Source organism: Solanum stenotomum, chromosome 11 (assembly GCF_019186545.1).
Source record: "Solanum stenotomum isolate F172 chromosome 11, ASM1918654v1, whole genome shotgun sequence".
NCBI classification, from domain to species: domain Eukaryota; kingdom Viridiplantae; phylum Streptophyta; class Magnoliopsida; order Solanales; family Solanaceae; genus Solanum; species Solanum stenotomum.
Genome location: NC_064292.1, coordinates 26319287 through 26332721, shown reverse-complemented (window position 1 = coordinate 26332721; position 13435 = coordinate 26319287).

The following is a 13435-nucleotide window of genomic DNA, read 5'->3' as shown; positions in this document are numbered from 1 at the left end:
AGACTGATTAGAAGGAGTTAGCAGTTCCTGACGATGAGATGTAGAAGGACTTTGATGGTGATATGATCCGGATGTTTAAAGAGACTTCTTTGCAAACAAATCGATGACACGTTCTAGTAGGTCTCAGCCCATGGAGGAGGTCTTCGCGCAACCATCCAGTTTTGGAGGAGATCCAGGCACTAATGCCCAGATTGAGGCTACCCCATCTATAAAAAGTTCGCCTTAAGCTTAGCCTGACATGGGGATCTTTACTCTTCTCCATTTTTATTCTCGTTTTGATACATTCAACTATTATTTCACATTGAGGAAAGTGTTAAGTTATTTTGGTGGGTTGAAGGTATCTTGATACCTATCATTTTAGTTGTATTTCTTTTTGTTTTGGATGCTTGTTTGTTTTTACTATTTTTGTTCTACTTTTTGTATCCGAAACTTTTCCATAGTGCTTGAATGTGAATGAATGTTGGATTTATTTCTTTGACTCTCTCTTTTAATTGCGTGATTGTTTGTGAATGTTGTTCTCTTGTACATTTGAATGCCGGTTATGATCAATATCGATGACTTGAATAATGCTCCTATTGAATGATATGTTTGTGCAAGTCCAATGAGGAGAATTTGAGTTGCGTAAGTCATGTGTGAATTCTCAGCATCTCATTATGACTAGTTGACTATCGAAGTGAGTCTTGTATTAATTGTTGTATGAAAGCTTAACTTGTAGAGTCACGATCGAAGATTGTGTTAAATGCTTTGTGTTGGGAGGTTTACTTGAAATATGTGCATGGTGATATATAGAACTTGCCCCGTTGGTCCAATTGACTAATTTGGTGAATGAAAGAAATGATCTTATCCATGAATTTTCGAGAGTGAACCTAATTTCTATATCTTTGTGTGACCACCTTGTGAGTGTGTGAACCTAGGTTTGCCCTATTAGAGCCTAACCATTTCTTTGGATGAAGCACGAACACAAATGGCCTTGTCTTCCCCACCTAAAACTGTCGTGAAGCTTTGCTTTGTGTGAAAAGCCAAGTTAGGCCAAAAGCCTAAGTTGGAGGTGTGGTAAGACTGAGGAAAGAAATCAAACAAAAAATCCATGAAATCGATCCTTGAGAACTGGTGTTGAAGGAAACGATGGAACACCTCCTTATAAAAACAAAGCAACAAAAGAAAAGAAAAGAAATGAAAATATTGTATTAATTGTGCATTGTGGAAATAAAAGAGGTGTTCGGTGAGCTATACCAAAATAGTTTGTGTTCTTTGAATATGCTAAGGATGGGTTGTGAAGATTAAAATAATGAAAGTAAATGAGAAGAACTGAAATTTGAGCGATACTTCATGAAGGTAGAAGTCACTAAGCCAGAATGCTCATACCTTTACCCTTAGCCCAGTTACAAGCCTTGAAAGACCTTTTTGATCTTGCATGAGCCGAATGATGTGTTGGTTGAAAAATATGGGTAAACCTATGGGTAAAATCGTCCATATTTTTCTCATTGAGAGTGTGATAGTTGATTTTGGTTCCTTAAATTGTAATCTTTGATTGGCTTTGTGAGGGCATGGAATGTGAGGGCATTAAAATACTCTTGTTGAGCATGAATTTGTATTTGAAGTGAACATTGTGAGCTTGAACTCTATTTGATGATGACTAGTCATAGTTTGAAACTTTTAGTGCACAATTGAACATTGCATGTGTAGATTGAACCTTGTGTGCAGTCATGTGAGTCTCAAGTAACACTATTTGTAGACATCCCTGTTGGTTTGATTGATCTTGTGTTTATTTGAGGACAAGCAAAAGTTTATGTTGGGAGTGTTGATGAGCCCGAAATTTTGACTCATTTAGGACTTATTATTCAATGATTTAGTGTCCTCAATGCCTATTTTATGCTCATAAATGATGTTATTATGTTTATTTGCAGCAATGAAGGCTTTAGACTGAGGCAAGGACATTACGATGCAAAAATGAGCGAAAAAGTTTGAAAAACTGAAGAAAAAAGAAGCTGGAGCTCGCAAAAGCCACTCGGTGACTCACCGAGTGAGCATCTAGATCGCCTAAAGTTCATGCAAAGTAGTCCATAGACCAAACCAACTTGGCGAGCAGAAAGGTGATTCGGTGACGCGCCGAATGGATTGGTGACAACGAACAAGCTCGCCAAAAGTTCCAGAATAATTTGATGGAGGAGCCAATCCAAAAGGCGAGAAGAAGAGCAACTCAGCAGATCGTCAAATGGGTCGGGGATCTAGACTAACTTCAGAAAGCTGACTCCGTTTTGAGTTTTTGGGAATGTACAAATTTAAATTTTGAAAAAACAAAAGGGGTTCCCACACTTTGTATTCCTATTTTGGATAGTTTTTAACATTCCTTCATTGTTGAACACTTTTTGAAGAACATTGGGATTTCAGATTTGAGTTAGGATTCTAGATTTAATTTTGGCTTTGGGTATTTGCAAATTATTAGCAATTTGGATGAATAATCTATTCGGTAACAATTTTTTACTCTTCGCTATGTTTGGATAAAACCCTTTACCTAAGAGGTGTGGTCGTGTAGTCGAATGCATTAATTAGCTAATGGGTATTAGTAATTGATGAATTTAATGTTGTTTTGACAGGGGTTCAATTGTTTGCTCATGGTTTAATTAATGAACTGAAGTTGCAAATTCAGTTCTACTTCAGTTCTTTATGTTTGCTTGGGAAAGAGGTATTAGAGTATAATTAATGATTGATAATTGTATTGATTGCATCTTCAAGATCCAGCTTGAGAAAGTGGGTTTGATTGCATCTTTACCACCTAGCTTGAGAAAGTGGGTTAATTAAGGAATTAGGTTGTTTAGTATTGTTAAACTTGATGAGATTTGAGAGAACTTACTTGAAACATGATAGTTGATCGAGAGATAGCTATCGTATTCAAAACCTAGCCTACCTATTACAATTCAATAACTTAGAGCAATCCGTAGTTACATATTATGTGAAATTAGCATTCGATTGATCACATTCCTAAGGCCTTCTTTCCAATAGTTTAATTCTCGTGTTAATTGGTCCTTGTTTACAATTGCTTAATTATCCATCCCTCATTTAATATGAATCATTCAAACTATGTGATTTATTTTATGTCTAGAATTATTTTTTTTACTCATCTAAATGATTAGAACATGTTTTCACTATATAGTTGAATTCTTTACAGTATCACTCTCTATTGGATAGACCCCAACTCATTGTTGGGTGTATACTTATTAGTGACTGCTTACACTTTGAATCGGAAGAAGTGTATTTGAGCCTTATCAACACCATAAAAATAATTCCTCTAAATCTGTAAGGCAAAATCAACCGCCACCGGTTCCAAATCATAGGTATGATAGTTCTTTTCATGAATCGTAAATTGCCTTGAAGCATAGGCAATTACCTTCACACTTTACATAAAGACACACCCTAATCCAATCCATAAAGAATCACAATAAACAACAAACCCATCGAAGCCTTCCGATAAATTCAATACCGGAGCGGTGGTAAATCTAACTTTCAAATGTTGAAAACTCTTCTCACACACTTCCGAACGTAAGAACTTAACTTTCTTTTGGTTCGATGGAGAGGAAATTAAAGAAAACCCATAAACCATCTACAATAACCAGGCAAACCCAAGAAACTTTGAATATTCGAAGGGGAGAGAGGTTTAGGCCAACTCTTAACCACATCCGTCATCTTAGGATCTACCTCAATACCCTAACCGGAAATAATGTAACTAAGAAAAGCCACAAATCTCAACCAAAGCTCGCATTTACTAAATTTTGCAAATAGTTGTTGGTCCTTGAGGACTTGAAACACAATCCTCAAGTGATCAACATGTTCATCCTCCCTCTTGGAGTAAATCAAGATGTCATCAATAAACATAATTACAAACATGTCAAGATATTGTCTAAGCACTCTATTTATCATGTCCATGAATGCGGTTGGAGAATTAGTCAAACCAAATTATAGTACCAAAAACTCATAGTGATCATACCGATTTCGGAAAGCCATCTTTAGAATATCATATTTCTTTACCCTCAATTGGTGATAACCCGACCGGAGGTCAATCTTAGAGAAGTAAGTCACTCCTTGGAGTTAGTCAAACATATCATCTATCCTTGGAAGAGGATACTTATTCTTAATTCTAATCTTGTTCAATTGCCGGTAGTTAATACACATGTGAAGTGAACCATCTTTCTTATGAACAAACAAAACTGGAGCACCCTATGGTGACATACTCGGTTGGATGAAACCCTTATCCAACAAGTATTTCAATTTCTTAAATTCCTTAAGTTCATCCAAATCCATACGGTAAGGAGGAGTAGAAATACCGTATCAAGGAGAAGCTCAATACTAAAGTTTAATTCTCTTTTAGGAGGAATAGTTGGTAGAGCATCGGGAAACACTTCTGGAAGTTGATTTACAATGGGGACCGACTCAAGAATAGGGGATTTAGAATCCGTATCCCTAACCCAAAAAATGATATATGCAACCCTTAGAAATCATTTTTCTAGATTTAAGACAAGAAACAAACTGACCCTTAGGCAAAAAAATTCCCCCTTTCAACTCTAGGACGGGCTCATTTGGAAACTGAAACTTAAGCACTCGAGTTCTACAATCAATTAAAGCATAACAATAATCGAGCCAATCCATACCCAGAATAACATAAAAATCTAACATATTAAGTTGTACTAGATCAACATGAGTGACAAGGAGATGAGACAATTTCTATAGTCTCTCTTAGCCAGAACAGATACACCAATAGGAGTAGACACATAAAAAGGGTCTAATAACACATCTGAAGAAGCATCAAATCTAATAGCCATATATGGTGTCACAAAACATAAAGTAGCATCGGGGTGAAGAAAAACATGAATATCAAGATGAATGACTTTCAACATACCTGTAACCACATCGGGTGAACCCTCTTAATCATGATGTGTTTGAAGTGCGTTTAATCTTTTTTGCTTTGGAGCACTTGAACCTTATCCATTAGGCGCATCTTTCCTACCTTCTCTTCCCTTATCCATAAGTTGTGGACAATCCCTTATTTTGTGACCACTCTTACCATAACTAAAGCAACCATGTATACCGGCTATGCATTTGCCGTCATACTTTCTTCTACACCTACTACAAGTAGATAAAGAAAATCCACCACCATTTATTCCTTGAGGCTTAGGGTTAGACACCCTATCTTTGTTAATTTTTTGAACCGGTGCATTAGAGGAACCTTGAATAGAGGACCTTTGTCAGAATTTTGAATGACCATGTCCATCGGACCTTGGATGTTAAAAGTCAACATCACCAGTCTTTGCCCTTTATGTCTCCCTAAATCTTTCCTTAAGCTTCTCCTCTTCGATTTGTTGATCATGTGTCATTAAATGATAATTATCCATTTTCTTAATAATTATGGCGGTACGATATTCCTTAACCATGATTTCAAATACATCCGAAACAAACTTACTCATCCTTGTCCTAGAGTCGGCAATCCTTGTCCTAGAGTCGGCAATCATAAAAGGATCAATTTGGACAATTGTGTGAATTTTCAAGCATATTATTTCACAGTCATATTTACTTCACGGAGGTTAATGAATTCAATAGCTTTGTACTCCCTGATCTCAAAGGGAAAGAACATATCAAGGAAAGCCACTATGAACTTTTTATAATCAACATGACCCACATAAACTGCCCTCTTTTTCTTCCATTGGTTGAACCATATTTGAGCAACACCATTAAGTTAATAAGCGGCCATTTTCTCCTTTTCCACCGGAGTCACTCCCATGATTATCAAAACCTTGTATACTTCATCAATGAACTCTTAAGGATCTTCCTCAGCCTTGGAACCATGAAACTCCAAGGGATTCATTCTCATGAAGTACCTCACTCTAGTTACAGTCGTACCCACATTTGGGATCATTAGGAACATGGCCTTCCTATTGGATTAAGCCATCATAGCTTAATACAATACTTGAAAAATGTCTCAAAATTCTGCATAAGTCACTGGTTTGCCAAAGGGTTGACCTAAACTTGAGGAGCTTCTAGTGGAGTTTCTTGAGGAGCTTCTTGTGGATCTTCTTGTTCCACATTTTCACTCGTATTCCTTCTTACGTATGCTCTTCGAGGGGCCATATCTGGAAAAGAATCAGATAATGATTAGGAGAGAGACATATAGAGTTACACTCTATCACACGACTTTAGAATGATGAAAGAAGTGGAGTTTCCTAAATATCGTATATCCTCATATTCATAAATTTGGCTTGCTTAGCACTTATGAATAAGACTCAACTTGACGTGGCTTGTGAGACATCCTAGGACCTTTTTAAAACTTGTGCTCTGATATCAAGTTTGTCATAACCCAAAGTATACCCTGTGCATAACATGGCGTAAAGGACCCTCAGAGGCCCTGCACAAGCCACTTAGGATCATCATATAAGATAATAAAAATAAAGATTTTAGAACATATTTTTATATTATAAAAGAGCTTGACAAAGTGGAAGTCTAACATAGTCTCAACAAGCCATCTATTAGGTATAAGAAATGATTGGGACGTACCTGATACACCATGTAAAAATGTCTGAAAACTGAAATGACATAAAAAGTATAAATGTGTCTCAACCCTTGAATCATGCAACCTCACAAATCTTCAAAAGCCAAATGGATCAACTAGTCATGAGTGTGTGAGGTAGGAAAATCAGACCCTACATTAGTGAAATAATATAGGCACAAGTATGCATTAGTACATGGAACGTACTAATTATGATAGAAATGCATAAGACTTATGAAATCATGCTAAAAAGGACTTTACATGACATGCAATGACCAAGCAATCATAAGATAAAAGGTTTAGAAAACATTAGTAATAATCATGGTCAATGTAAGCTTAACATGTTTAAAACACTTGTGAGATACTTTAGAAGTAACCTTATGTAACACCCCGCTATTTGAAAGAGCTAGAATTAGAAAGAACCATTTTTAGAAAGAATGAAAAATCTGCAATTTGGCTAAGTTATGTTAAGTATGAGTTTTGGATCAACTTCAAATGACCATAAATATGAGTACATGATGTTTTAGGTGTGCTACAAGATAATATATGAAAGGTATTTTAATTATCTTTCCAATGCCACCTAATTTTCTCATTTTCGGGTTAGTATGAGAGAGATATGCCCGTTCGAAGTTGGGCTGCCTGAATAAGGATAGTTAACCGGATTTTAAAGGGGTATTTTGGTCCTTTCCATACCCAATTGGGTTAGTTCAGTTTTAGTGAATTAATTAGGGTCTAAACTGCTTTGCTTCAGTTTACTATTTACAAAATTATGCTAGGGCTTTGAGAGAATAGAAAATAGGAGAAAAGAGAAGAAAAGCCAAAGTTCATCGTTCTTGAAGTTTAGCTTGTGGATTTCGCCAAGGGTTATTCCCTACGAGGTATGTGAGATCACATAGCATTGGGTTCTTTCACCCCCGCGCCAATCATGATTTATTTCAACATATTTACGTTCTTGAAAGTAGAGTAATTGAGTTCTTGATAGATTTTGTTGAAGTTTCTATTGGGTTCTTGATTGTTGAGCTGTTGAGGAGTTCTTGAGTTAATTTCATGAGATTTGAAGTTAGTTTTGAGTAGATTCTTGTATACATTGGTTGGGTAGTTGAATCTAAGTGCTTGGGGAAGGAAACAATCGAATCTAGATGGTTTAGGGCTAAAAAACGAGCAAGAAAATTCGTCAAAATTCTGGGGAAAAGGGATGGGGTGTTGCTCCACTCAGAGCCCCCCAAATCAGGCTCTAAAGTTTGGGCTCTGGGAAACGCACCACTCAGAGCGCTCCAACCCAGACTCTGAAGTTTGAGCTCTGGTGCCTGACGCCACTCAGAGCGCTAGGAATGTCAGGTCTTCTACCTTTTCCTACTTCTTTCCATTTTAGTTCCCTTGAATCGTACCTATGTTTTCTAGTTGATTTCTACACTCTAAGGTATCTCTAAACAGCATGATATTATCCATAAACATGAATCATAACCTTGAATCCATAAATTCAAATTCAAGGAAAGTTAACAGCCAAGTCTAGAGAGTTCTTAAAGTCCTTTTCAAAAGTCTTTTGCAAATGCTTTAAACTTGTTTTAAGACTTGAGTTTTGAGTTGAGTAAAGAGTAAAGAGTGAAGTTCATTACTTCAAAAGATTATATGGGGACAATGTATTCGCAAAGAGTAAATGTTTTCACATTTAAACAAGAAAGGAAACACATATTTCCTAAAGAGCCTTTGAGCTAGTTTTCATTAAAGAGTAAATACTTTCACAAATAAGCAAGAAGGGAAACAATGATTTCCAAGAGAGGCTTTGGGCTAGTTTTTGAGCAGTTATCTTGAATCACAGAAAGAGTTAGGTTATTAACATATAAGCTAGTACATTTTTAGGAGTAGTATTGAGCACCGATATGGGGGGAGTTCAGACAACTCACAACCACCATAAACCATATAGCCAACGTTCATAGAAAAGGGTCATACTTTTTAGATGATTTCTTAGTGATTTTTAGCATAGACTAGTGGATCCACTTAGTAGTTAGGTTCTATACCCCCGGCAAGGTATAGGAAGGCCCTGGCTGCGTGAGACAAAACATTGTACCATCACATAGCTCATAAGTGATGGTTGGCTGTTATAGAAACTCTCATAATTATATTTTGTATTTTTATATACATCGAGATTACTTGTATTTTTACATAGAAATAGAGCTTACATTTTATCTTCGCATACAAACTGAGTTACTATTATATTTCTAAATACATAGAGTGGTTATCCTTGTTTTAAAAAGCTTTTCGTTATATTGCATTCATATTATTGCTTTATATTGAAATGAGTTAGGTTGAGTGGAGTTATGCCCATGTATGTTCTTTCAGTTCCTTTCAAGCTTATATCTTATTTTAGAATTCCACTCGCATGCTCGTACATTAAATGTACTATTGCTAGCTAGCCAACATCTTTTTAAGATGTAGATTCAGGTAACTAGGATTAACATCCAGCACATCGTTGATCCAGTTTAGCTTCAGAGTTGTTGGTGAGCCTCCTTGCTTCTGGAGGATCCCCTTTCTTTTACTGTATAATTTTAGTTCATTCGGATGTCGTGGGTCTTGTTCTGACATCGATCTCAGTTGTTTGATGCTCTATAGATAGTTAGTTAATGTCAGTTCTTGAGTCTTTCCCTTTCAGCTCTTATGTTTGAGACTTGAGTTGCCATCTTTTCTAGTGAATGTTCTTTCTACATTCTAAGTTATCTATTGAGATTTGAGTTTACTTTAAAAGTACATTTATGTTGAGTAAAGTCTTCCACTAAGTGTTAAGCCAGGCCAAGGGTACGCTTGGGGCAACCAATTATTCTCGAGTGCCAGTCTTGCCCACGGTGTTGGCTCGAGGAGTGACAAACTTGGTATTAGAGCACAAAGTTCAAAGTCCTACAAAGTCTGTGAAGCCATTTATGTAGAGTCCTAGTTATCAATGTGAAGCATGCCACATCTATAATTACGAGGCTGTAACATTTTGGAACTATCTCACTTCTTTCACAATCATCTCATGCGATAAAGTTTATCTCTATGAAAGTTTCTTTCTAATTGGTGCATGCACGTTTCTTTCAGATCATGCCTCTACGAAGAGTTGTCAGATGTCGTCCCACTAGAAGGAATGTTGAACCACATGAACAAGGGGTACCTGATGCACGTGAAGTGCAACCCAGGGAGAGGTCAGCAATGCTAAATTTCGTGAAGCTATCCTGATGTTGAGTCAGGGTATGACTAATACAGTTGGACAGAGAGAGAACTGACAGGAAGTGGATGATACTTTAAGGATTCGTGAGTTCTTAAGGAGGAATCCTTAAAGCTTCACTGGTTCGAGTGTCACTAAGGATCCAGAAAACTTTGTTAAAGAGCATCACAAGGTTTTTGAGATTATGCACATTGCTGATGCTGATAGGGTAGAACTCGCTTCATACCAAATGAAGGGTGTTGCTAGAATCTGGTTTGATCAATGGAAGAAGAATAGGGCTGAAGGTGCACCACTTGTGAGTTGGGCTTTGTTTGAGGAGGCCTTCTTGGGGCGTTTCTTTCCCCATGAACTAAGAGAAGCAAAGGTACGACAGTTCCTTACACTTAGGTAGGAATCTATGAGTGTTCATGAATACAGTCTGAAGTTCACCTAACTTTCCCTCTATGTTCTGGAGATAGTTGCTGACATAAGGAGTATGATGAGTTTGTTTTTTGCTGGTTTGTCTCGTCTGTCAAGTAAGGAAGGAAGGGAAACTATACTGATAGGAGGTATGGACATATCAAGGTTGATGATCCATGTGCAATAGGTTGAGGAAGAGAAGCTGAAAGATACAACAGAATTTTGAATCAAAAGAGCTAAGACGTTAGGGAATGAGTCCAGGCAACAAAAGAGTAATGCCAACCATCCCTTTTTCCAACAAAAACAAAAGGGACCTACTCCATTATCTGCTAGTGCACCTTCATGAAGGAACAAAAGTGAGTACCAAAATGAGAATTCACAGAATTTCAGAGCTAGACCTGCGCAGTCTCAGGGTTGTGTGGCACAAGGAGGTAATAAGACTCCTGCAGGTACTAAGTGTGGTAGGAGCCACTCAGGGGTGTGTCATGATGGCTCCACTGGTTTCTTTAAATATTGTAATAATGGTTATTTTATGAGAGAGTGTCTAAAGAACAGGCAGGGAAATGAAAATGAGGGCAATAAAGATCAATCTTCTTCACTTGCTCCACAACACAGAGCCTGTATCTAGAGGAGATACTATTTCAAGGGCACGCGGAGGAGGAAACCGTCTGTATGCTTCACTAGTCGGCAAGAGCGAGAGGATTCATCAAATGGTATGATCCAAGTCTTTAACTTTGAATTTTATGCTTTGCTAGATTCAGGAGCGAGTCTATATTTTGTGACTCCCTATGTTGCGATGAATTTTGATGTTCTTCCTCAAGGTCTTCTTGAACCCTTCAGTGTTTATATACCTATTGGTGAGTCTATTCTAGCTGAGAGAGTCTACCGTGATTGTACCATTTCCATCAATCACTAGAGCACCATGGCTGATTTAATTGAGTTAGACATGATAGATTTTGATGTTATTCTAGGTACGGATTGGCTTCATGCCTGTTATGCCTTAGTAGATTGTAGAATTCGAGTTGTTAAGTTCTTGTTTTCTAATAAGCCAGTTATAGAGTGGAAGAGTAGTTCAGCAGTGCCTAAGGGTCATTTTATTTCGCACTCTAAGGCGAGAAAGTTAGTTTCCAAGGGGTGTGTCCATCACTTAGTATGAGTTATGACTCTAGTATTGAGATAGCTCCTATTCAGTCAGTTTCAGTAGTAAAAGAGTTTCCAGAATTCTTTCCAAATGATCTTCCCGGAGTCCCTCCTAAGAGAGAAATAGATTTTGGTATAGATATTATTCCCGATACTCGTCCTATATCTTTTCCTCCATATAGGATGGCACCAACAGAGTTAAAAGAACTTAAAGAGAAATTGAAAGATCTACTAGAAAAGGGTTTTATTCGACCAAGTGTCTCACCTTGGGGAGCTCCGGTCTTATTTGTGAGAAAGAAGGATGATTCTCTTAGGATGTGTATATATTACCGTCAGTTGAATAAGGTTACTATAAAAATAAGTATCCGCTTTCAAGAATTGATGATCCTTTCGATCAACTTTAGGATGCCACTTGTTTTTCTAAGATAGACCTCAGATTAGGCTACCATCAGTTGATATTAATGAAATGTGATATTCCAAAGACAGCTTTCAAGACCCGTTATGGTCATTATGAGTTCCTAGTTATGTCCTTTGGTTTGACTAATGCTCCTGTAGCATTCATGGACCTTCTGATCAGAGTATTTAAGACTTATTGAGATATATTTGTTATCGTATTCATTGATGACATTCTACTCTATTCGAGGAGTGAGGACTATCATGCTAGTAATCTCAGGATAGTTCTCCAAACTTTTAAGGATAAGAAGTTATACGCTAAATTTTCTAAGTGTGAATTTTGGCGTGAGTCTATGGATTTATTAGTCCATATGTTTTCCGGTGATGGAATAAGAGTTGATACTCAGAAAATAGAGAAAGTGAAGTATTGGCCTAGACCCACATCTTCAACTGATAATAGGAGTTTCTTAGGGTTGGCTGGATATTATAGAAGGTTCGTCGAGGGGTTCTCATCTATTTTGTCCCTTTGACTAAGTTGATTCAAAAAATAGTGGTTTCAATGGTCTGAAGCTTGTTAGAAAAGCTTCCAGGAATTGAAAACTAGGTTGACTACTACCCAGTATTGACCTAACCAGAGGGTACGCAAGGATTTTATATGTATTGTGCTCCATCTAGAGTTGGATTGGGTTGTGTGTTAATGCACAATGCTAAAGTTATACCTTATGCATCTAGACAACTTAAGGTACATGAGAAGAATTACCCAACCCATGATCTAGAGTTGGCTGTTGTAGTATTTTCTTTGAAAATATGGCATCATTATCTTTATGGGGTTCATGGAGATGTATTCACTGATCACAAGAGTCTTCAGTATGTGTTTAGTCAGAAAGAGCTTAATCTTTGACAGAGAAGGTGGTTAGAGTTACTCAAAGATTATGACATGAGTATCCTTTCTCACCCAGGTAAGCCTAACGTTGTTATTGATGCCTTGAGCAGATTGTCTATGGGTAGTAACGCCCATTTTGAGGAAGACAAGAAAAAGTTAGCTAAAGATGTGCACAAACTTGCACGATTAGGAGTTCAACTATTGGATTCCACCGAGGGAGGAGTAGTTTTGATGAATGGGGCTGAATAATTATTAGTGTTGGAAGTTAAAAAAAAAGCAAGACCAAGATCCTACTTTGCTTGAATGGAAGGAAAATGTTCATAAACAAAAAGTAATGGCTTTTGAACAAGGGGGAGATGGTGTATTGAGGTATCAAGGTAGATTGTGTGTACCAATGGTGGATGAACTCCAAGAAAGAATCATGGAGGAAGCACATAGCTCCAGATATTCTATCCATCTAGATTCCACAAAGATATATCGTTATTTGAGCAAAGTATATTAGTGGAATAGTATGAAGAAAGGTATTGCTGACTTCGTTGCTAAATGCCCAAATTGTCAATAAGTTAAAGTGGAGCACCAAAAGGCCCGGTGGTATGGATCAGAATATATAACTTTCGGAGTGGAAGTGGGAGATGATCAATATGAATTTCATCACAGGTTTACCATGGTCTCGCATACATTCGATTTGGTTGATTGTAGATCGAATGACTAAATCAACCCATTTCTTACTCGTAAAGATTACCCATTCTGCAAGAGGATTTTGCCAAGTTATATATCCAAGAGGTAGTCAGACTTTATGGAGTTCCAGTTTCCACTATTTCAGACAGAGGTGCACAATTTACTGCAAGGTTTTTGAAGTCATTCAAGAAAGGTTTGGGTTTGAAAG